This window comes from Pseudopodoces humilis, chromosome 1 (assembly GCF_049639895.1).
Source record: "Pseudopodoces humilis isolate 2021_Gansu_Grassland_sample_001 chromosome 1, ASM4963989v1, whole genome shotgun sequence".
In the NCBI taxonomy this organism is placed as follows: Eukaryota; Metazoa; Chordata; class Aves; order Passeriformes; family Paridae; genus Pseudopodoces; species Pseudopodoces humilis.
The window spans coordinates 58,797,997-58,807,507 of record NC_142200.1 but is presented as its reverse complement, the minus strand read 5'-3'; positions in this window follow the sequence as shown (position 1 = coordinate 58,807,507).

The following is a 9,511-nucleotide window of genomic DNA, read 5'->3' as shown; positions in this document are numbered from 1 at the left end:
CACAGCGCCGGGGAGGGAAGGGCGGAGGTGCCGGCGTGCCGGGGAGCGGAGCCGGCTCGGCAGCCCCGCCGCCCTCGGCAGCAGCGCTCCGCCCGCCCCGGGCCCGGGGAGGCGCTCCGGCCGCGCCCGCCCCGCCCGCGGAGCCTCCGCGCCGCTTCGGGAGACTGAGCTCCTCGGGAACCTCTCCCCGGAGAAAGGGGAGGTGGGGTTTGCTCGCCTTCTTTATTTCCCCCCGCCTATTCTTCCCTCCCTTCAGCTTGCAGCTCCCCCCAGGGCGGTCCTCTCCCCAGAAAACTTGTCTCTGTTCGCTGCCTCCGCTCCCAGGGAGGCTCGGGAGCCGCGTCTCCCAGCAGGGCAAGGCTGGTCCGGCCGGGTTTCAATGAACTGACTCGGAAAGACAGAAATAATGAAGCGCCTGCGTGAAACCCACCTCAACAGGTATCCGGCAGCAAGAGTTGCTCCGGACTGAGCGCCACCTGTGCTCACTCTTTTCACCACCGCCTTCACAGCTTTCCATTACTCACTCAGTATGTCAAAGGACAAAAAGGCGGCAGACATTGTCACGCCTTCCTATTAAAAAAAAAAAAAAAAAAAAAAAAAAAAAGAAATGGAATAGGAAGTCTAGCCTCTTTTCACTGCCAAATCACGGCGTTGGAGAGCTCCGTGCTGAGGGCCCGCGGGCTCCCTGGAGCCGGGCAGCCGCAGGCAGCGCTGCACGGGGCCGGAACGGGAGCTCCTGGAAAGCCAGACCTGTGAGAGCGGCACGAAACACAAAACTTCCTCCAGCGATGTTCCATCCACGGATGAGAGCTCGTGTAAATATTCTCACCGGCACATATACCTTGTGAACGAAACGGGTTTGCCCGAGGGGTATTTTATCCATTTGTCTCCGAATTACCAGTGAGTGAGCTACAGCTGGCAGCAGCAGTGACCAGCAGAACTGCCCAGATGTGCTGTCGGAGACAGCGAGCTTCTGTTGATATATTTTTCACTCTGCAGTTTGGCGGGGTTTTTTCTACCTTTCTTTTTGCTACTTACACTGAAGCATCTCAGCAGCTGCACATCAGCTGACTGCAAAGCCATCGACTATTGCATCGACATATTGCAAACTTATGTATGGTCTGCTCCATTAGGTCCGAAGGAACGCATCATGGGAGAGCACAATTCAGTTTATATAGATCTAAGAAACTTTTATTCGGATTGAGCTGGCTTCTACATCTGCTGTAACTCAATTATGAATTTATAAATATATCAAGCAAAAATAAGCTAGTAGAGATTCCTCAAGGACTTGGGTTTGGAATTTTTTGTAATGTGCATTCTTTATAGTTTTGTTGACATGTTTGATTACTGTGCAAATCTACTAGTCTCTACTTCTGCAAGGGATGTGAGAAGGAACACTGTTAAACATTTATATGATATATCAAATATCAGACACTTTTTGGAAACTCTCTGAGTATAATGTGAAAATTAACAGAAGTCTATATATTTTCCTAGTGTTGCTGATGCCTGTGTTTGCCTATGAATTCCTTCATGTGGTTAAGGAGATACAAGAAACGTTTTGAATATGACTGATGGTTTGCTTTTGAATTATGTCATGTTGCCAGACACCACTCGTTTTCCAGGATGTCTGGGGTGCAGCCCTGATTTTGATGAAGCTAATGCAATTCTCCATCTGATATGCTGCTGGTCCTCACCACTCACACTTCTGTTCTCTTGTAAAATAATATCTTTTGTACAGAATAGCCTGAAAGGTTAGAACAAAGGACATTACACTTAACAGAAAAGTAAGCAGAAAAAGTGGGTATAGATACAAAATCAATTTTAGCAGGAATCAACCTGAAAATCACGTTAGTGATTTGGGTGGGAGAGTTGACTATTGGTTTCCTTTGGATATTTAATTGACAATTTTCTGGTTCAATCTTTGCTTTTCTGCTACATATCTATTATAAAGTATACAGTTCCTATAAGACCACCCTGAGCATTAGGGGACAAAACCCCCAAGAATACTCCCATATTGTAGCTTTGGTCTCAGACCTTCAGGCATCAGCTTTTACATGAGTGAAGGAAAGTTCCCACACTGACAACACTCATGATTGCTGTTAAGATTGTCATAACCAAAGAGGTATTGACATCTTAAACCACAGTTCTTATCTAGGCTGAGTAAAATTTTCATGCAAAAGAAAATTGAGATGGAAAAGCTGTTATGAATTCAGTACAAATAAATATATTCTTAAATGCAAGAACTAGTTGAAAAACTAAGAGAAAAAAAAAGCAATAAAAATATTGCATTGCACTTAAAGAAAATAAATTTCATGTCTTTGCAAAAGAGATCTCTTAAGTATGTGCCTCACATATTTTCTTGTATCTAATTTTATTGAATTTATTTTATTGTTTTCCTGAACACTTTTTGACATGACTACAATAGCCTCAGAACTTCAGAAAGAGCAAGAGACTGCATGCAGTGTTCTTCTGTCTGTGACTAGAATCCACAATCATCTTTGTCAGATAACTCACATCTGAAGATTTGTTTGGTTCCAAAATTTTCCATAGCAACCAATGGAGAAAATTGTAGAAATGTCTAAAAGGAACCTATGTATCCTGCTAAGTCTAGGCCTTCATATTTACTCCTCAATGGGTTAATCCAAAAGATATTCCTGTAAAAACATACAAGAATGTCCTTCTTTTTTGCTCACTCCAGTGGTTGGTTATGTTATCTTTATGTTGCTCCAATAATAAAAATATTCGACTTACACTGGTACAATTTTATTTCAGGAATGAAGATTCCAATGCATTGATTTAAAATATTAATTACTACTAAGCTCTTTGTTCCTATTTAATGCTTGTATATAGGTTTAATAAATATATAATCAATATAATGTCAGTAAAATACATTTGCATTTTAAAATGAACATTTAATTAGCACCTCAGAAACAATAAATAAAGCAGTTTTTAGCTACTGTCCCACTTTTAATTACTTTGAATAACTAAGACACTAAAATTAGCATCTGATTATACAAATACATACATGGATGTCTTTATGCATTTTATCATTCCACAAGAATAAAATAATTAGGATACACAACTTCTTCAGAGAAGAGTCTTAGTAAAATCCTGTATAAGTTCTTTTGGGGCCTTTTGGGAGTGTTTTCAGTTTTTTTTCCGTAATGAAGTTGAAACTGTAGTTGAGGTTCAAGGCTCTCAACTGCACCCCAGTGTCAGTAAAGAGAAACCACTTAAAGTGTATTTATACCAAAGCATATGAGTAACCCTAACCTTTAGAAATCTTTTGACAGTTCAGCCCTCAGCTGATCAACCACTTTGCTGCAAAAAATATTCTCCAGATCCGGTCATGTTTTGTTTATAAAACACAAGACTGAAACAGGCTTATTTTGAAGACTGACTCTTTTAATTTATTTGTGAAACAAGATCAGATGCAACGGTCACATCAGTTGTACCCCATTATTTTTCTTTGTGACAAGTTCCTGGAGTAGAAATTTACATTTTTAAGGCGGATGTGAACTTTAAGTAAAATTCAAAAGCCAAATAAAAAAGTCCATGATCCATAACCAAGCTTTGATTCACCTTCTATAAAGTTAATAGTATGTAAAAGTCAAGCATCTATAAGCAATAACTCCCCTTCTATCTCTATTCATGGGAATAATGTAACCCTCAGGTCACAGTTGTCACAACATTCAAATTTCCACAGTGGAGAAGTATCACCAATAAATTGAAGTTTATTGCTTCTTGCTGACATTTAAAAAGAAGTAAACATCTGCCCATATACATTTGAGACCCATTGTCATTCCATCTCTGGGTCTGTGCTGATGTTTTTTTTCCTCCTAGTTCTCTATTCCGGTTCTTAAAAATCAATTCTAAAAAACCCTCAAAATGCGGGCGATCAAAAGTAAATTTGAAGCCAAGTTTCCAAAATCCTGCTCATACTTTGTACATACTTTGTACATGCATTACTATTTTGTGTTTTAAAGTAATATGCTTTAGGCTTAAAAACTGTACATAAAACATGTATCTATATGTAATTCAATGCCTAGAAATTTTCTCTGTAAAAAATGCCAAAAGCTAAACACCATGGTCTAACAACATGAACTTGCTTTATAGTTGTTGAAAAGAGTTGCTTGCTTAATTTTCCTTGGTTTGTGACCATTACCCCATGGGATGCTTTTTAATGTTGGCTGCAGAAGCAACTTGCCAGTGTATAAAAACACAGCTGTGTTTTGTCTAAAACAGAATCAAGTGTATTTTGATGAACACTTGTAATACAATATAACACAATAGATCAGGTCATACTAAACTCAGGAGAATGCAGCAGGTATCCAGGTCATGGGCACAGTGGCCACAGAAGTCTTTTAAGTGGACAATTATTCTACCTTCAAACTGTTTTATAAAATGTCCAGCTGACTGGAGTGAGGTCATAGGGCTTAAGAAAGGCTTAAGTTCTGTAAAAAGAAGTGTCATGTTTCCATATAGGAAAAACAGAAATATGGGCTTAGAAAAAAAGAAATTACCTTAGCCATGATGTTGGTGGACATTAAAATTATCAAGGCTGAAAGAGGTAACATGGAAAGAAGTTACTTGGAAAGCGTGATTCCAGCTGAAGTAGGAGTGTGCTGCTGGTAAAGCAAGCAGGAGTTTGCAGGTTGCTTTGTCTGGGGTCAGCTCCAGGCACAGGCAGAGGCAGTGAATACCTGATGTGAGGGAAAAGGGCAGGACTTCACTTCCAGCCCTGGACACCTTGTTCCAGCCCTTCACATTTCTTTGGACAAAGGGAGAAATCAGGTGGGCAGTGGACAGTGGATGGACACGATGGACACCTTTCCCAGCAGTTACTGCTGCCTCCAAACTCTCCTCCATCCTGGCAGCAGTGGCAGCAGCAGCAACCTTGATCCCTTCAGGCTTTCCACAGCACTCAGAAAGGGCTTGTGTGTCAGCAGCACCCTGCACTTGGCTTGACACCAGTCTTCCTCATTCAAGACAAGCAAAATCTGATTTACACACCTTGCCAAAGAGCATGGAGATTCCCCAAATACAGCTATGATGGTGGGTTGCCGTTTTCCTGGAGGCATCACGTCCAAAAAAATCATTGTAATAATAAAGTAAATTATAATGTTGATTTTTCTTGGAATATTGACTTTTTTTTTTTTAAACATGGATACCTATGTAAGCAGAGATTTACAATGTGTAGGAAAATGGCAAAAATATACCTCTATAGCTGTACAAAGGCCTTGCAAAGATGTAGTAAAGAAAACCAGGTTTTTTGTAGACAAAAGCTGCTAGTTCACCCTTTCTTTTAATTTTTTATGTCAGACTGTCATCAAATAAATTGTGATTCAGAAAACAAAAACCCTAACACAGATTGAATAGTCTTCATTAGAACTATTATTAGAATTATTGGCAGTCCCTGTCTGCTTTACAAAATATTACCTCTATCTTCCAGTTAAATAGCCCGACAAAATTAATTCCAACTACAAAGTTCAGGGGATAACTAGAAAATTATTTTCTTCTCCATGTTTGTATGCTGCACATCACTTTACTGTTAGGACTTTGGCTGCATCAGAATTCAGGGAGAGGAAATTAACATATAGAGACCAAACCAACAAATTTAGCATAGCAAATTCACTCCATAGTTGCCATAGGTCTCAATTTCAGGTCTTGCAGGAGCAAATTTTGGCACTGCTGCCAGTTCTCTGGGTTTCAGTTAATCCTTTCCCCAGCTCTTGCAATTTTTTTTCTGACAGAACAGAGACTAGTTTTACTTTCAGGTAACTACTGAAACACTTTATTGCAGTGGGTGGAGGTAGCTTAAGCTTGGTTTTGTCTGAGCCAGGCTTTTCTTCTTTATTGGTTTTGTTTACTGCCTGAGTTGGGGCTTATGGATTCAGGCTCTGTTGTGAAGTGTTTTAATTTTCTCTGGGAGAGGGCTTCACTCAGAATCCAGATAATTTAACTGATCTTATTTGTCATTTTTCTGACATTTCACAGGAGATGTTATTACTCAGGGCTTATTTGAAGTTCACCAAAATTATAGATGTGGTTGCCTTCCCTCATCTCTCAAGACTCACTGGGCATACGCAGAGCTCCATGGAAGAGGGTTCTGCTGGAGCAGTTCCTAATCTATCTGCCCCATATCTCCAAAGGCAAACATAAATCAGAAAGGTGAACAATTAATTGTGTGTAACCAATCTTCATAAATACCTACTTGTCCTAAAACAACAGCACTGATGGAAACCCCACCACCTTTGCAGACACTTTGTAGTGCTCAGCTGTCATTTACAACCAGAAAACTCTGTTGTTGTTTACTTACATTCCTAGTGCAACAATTTAAGTATACTCCTCTCTTAACTGTGAATATGGCAAACAGTGCACTCTCTTCACTTCTGCAGACACTTTTCAAGATTTGGAGACTTGCTGGAGACAGTTCAGATTCACACGTGCCCACCTGGTGGAGGAACCTGAGGTAAAAAATTGATCCAATATACAAAGATTCCTTGGCTTTTCCTCCTGGAAGATAAATAGCAACGTGCCTTGGTGTACAGCGATCATTTTTAATGAATCCAGAGGATTAGATAAACTATCCTGAAGAAGCATTGCAAGTAGACTCTATGGCAAGAACATCCATACTTTGTGCCTTTAAATATCCAACTTTTCCTGTCAGTCCTGTGTGCAGCCCAGTCCTTTGTGTCAACAGCTCAGCGCAAGAAGCTCTGTTCGCTTTTGGTCATCAAATGCCTTCATGACATTATTTTTGAGGTGTTTCAACCCAAGGAATCCTGGAGTAATGTGTGTAAATCAACATGCAAGTAGGGTGCTTTCATATTTAATATAGTGACAAACTCAGTGTCAGAAGAGAAATTATTCCTGTGTTTTCTTTGATATTTTTAAGAAATTGATTTTTAATTTTAGTTTGGGTTTGGTGTGAAAAAGAAGATACACTAACTCATTTTATCTTGATTGGATTATTACTATATTTTTCTTTTTTTTCCCCTTTTAAAATAACTCCAGAAAACACCCTTTAAAACTACTATTTTTTAATGAAAAGTAAATTTTTTGAATTCTAATTATGTTTGTCTTCCACTGATATCCCACAAGTAATTGTTCAGAAATTAATCAATCACAGCATCAGTTTAGTAGATTATAGAATTGTGAATAGGTTTCTATTTTTTAAAAAAATTATGTTGGAGTGAACTCTTAGGGTCACTGAGTTTGAAATCTATCACTGATGAAATTTGGCTCAGCTGGAACCTTGTCGGTTTGTATCAATTTTCTATCAGCTTTTGACATTTTATAAAAAGTTATTTATTAAAGAAATCCTCAGCCTATATTCACATAGTCGTTTAAGAATTTAATATGGTAACATAAATTAAAATGCAAGCTTTTTAGTTTTGCTATGGTGGCCTGTGTTTGATTTAATATTTTAAGGAAAAACTAAAACACTGAAGGGAAAAAGCATGACCAAACAAACTAAGGAGTAAAACCACTTTTGAATTACTTTAGTCATATTTCTCAGATTATTTTTTATACACTTCTATCAAAGACTTTTAAAAGAAAAATACAAAAGAGACATCTAGAGTGAATCGATAGCTCATTTTATATATCTGACTACTTTGAATAAATGGTTTCAATTGTAAAAGGATGACTTTATTCATGAATATGATCTTTTGTTATTCTTACCCAAAAATACCATGTCAAGACCACTAGCCATCAGTTGCATGTATCAGTTGTTTCCTGGAGATAGAATTAACTCCTCAGATTTTTTCCATGTAGGAAAAATAATCAATAGATAAAACATTTCTTCTGAGATGCAGAGAATGCAGAGCAGTGTTGTTAAATCCTCAGCAGAGCTTATCCAAATTGATTTTAATGAAATTGAAGTACTTCAGGGATTTTGCTTCATGAGCTTGCTGCCTTTCTTCCTACTACTTTATACTGTGATCTTTTCTAAGAGCAAGATGTTTGCAATTACATGATTTCTTCACAGCACTATAGGAAAACATACATGTCAAAGAGAGGGACAATGTTACATAGTAATGATTGGAGAGAATGGGATTGTGTTTAAATTGTCTTAGGACAATTCTGCACCAGGCTCTTACATACACATTTCCTTATAAAAATTCTGAAGGAAAATTTTAATGTTGAAATTTTTGCTACATTAGGTTACAGAAAAGAAACCAGCAAATGTTCATTAAAACACTATGGAAAACTTAATGTAGTATCATGTAAATTCATGTAACATGAATCAACCAATACTAAACTAACTCATGGCCATTTGCAGACTCATATAGCTTTATTTTGTATTTATTAGTCATCACTAAAATAGAAAGCTTTCATGTCAAAAATTGTGTAATAAATTACATATTTTCTTCAACAGTTTGGCTGTATTTAAGGAAAGTAGAGAACAATGTACTATTGGCAAAGACTTAAAATGAAGCTGAAATTCTCTCAAGGCATTCTACATAGTCAGAAAAATTGCATTCATAAGTTTCTCTCCATAAAACCCATGCACACAACCTTGACCATCATAAACTTCAGGAAAGGAGACTGTACACCAGCAGAACTTATCCCTGTGATGCCTAAAGACATGGACAGAGATGCATCATTGCCAGTGATGTGTTGAGCCACCTGAAGCTGTTCCACAGGTTTGTTCTAACAGTCAAAATTTACCCAAGACCATATTTTTCTGGATATATTGAAGAGCAGGTAGCTTCTCAGTGTTGAAGACATGATCAAAAAAAAATGTATTTATCACTCAATATCTGTTTATCATTATCTCTGTACTTAGCTGTTTCTTGGAAATGAAATACAGGTATTTAAACCATTAGAAGTTCTAAAAAGGCAATAATTGTTAGAAGCTTGACCTCAGTGAAAAATTATTTAGTCTTAATTCTGTTCACCTGCAAAGGCAATCCAGTTAAAATAGACTTGTTGAGCATATGATCTGTGATCTGGGGCTGCCTCCTGAAAACTTTCTTGTGTTTCTTCCAATTTCAAATAATTCTGGTTTAATACAAAGAATTACCATATAAAATTATTAATATTGTTACTCTAATTAAAAAAAAAACCACAAAAAAACAACAAAACCCAGCTTCTTCTTCTCGAGCCTTTAGAGGAGACTTTTTGTTATATTGATTATGGAAATATTTTTAGAAATCTAAAGTAATGTTATAACTGACTGGATATCTTCTCAAAAGAGGGATGTATCTACTGGGATTTGATCTAGAAATCCTCCCATGCTGTTTTGTGATATGCTGGTCATCAAGAGAAAATGCACATCTACACCTGAGTTTGGGGAAAGGAATGCCAGCTAAGAGAAAGTATGACATCCAGATTATTGGAGAATTTTACCTGAGTAAAGAGATCTATTAAAAGCCGCTTACCTGAATTTTTGTATTTAAGCGTTTTATTTGGATTATTAGCATGGGTGTTCTGGGATATTAATCTACTGGTTAATTTCATTTTCTGTTTCTCTCTTTTCAAACTCCAAAATAAATTGAGGGGG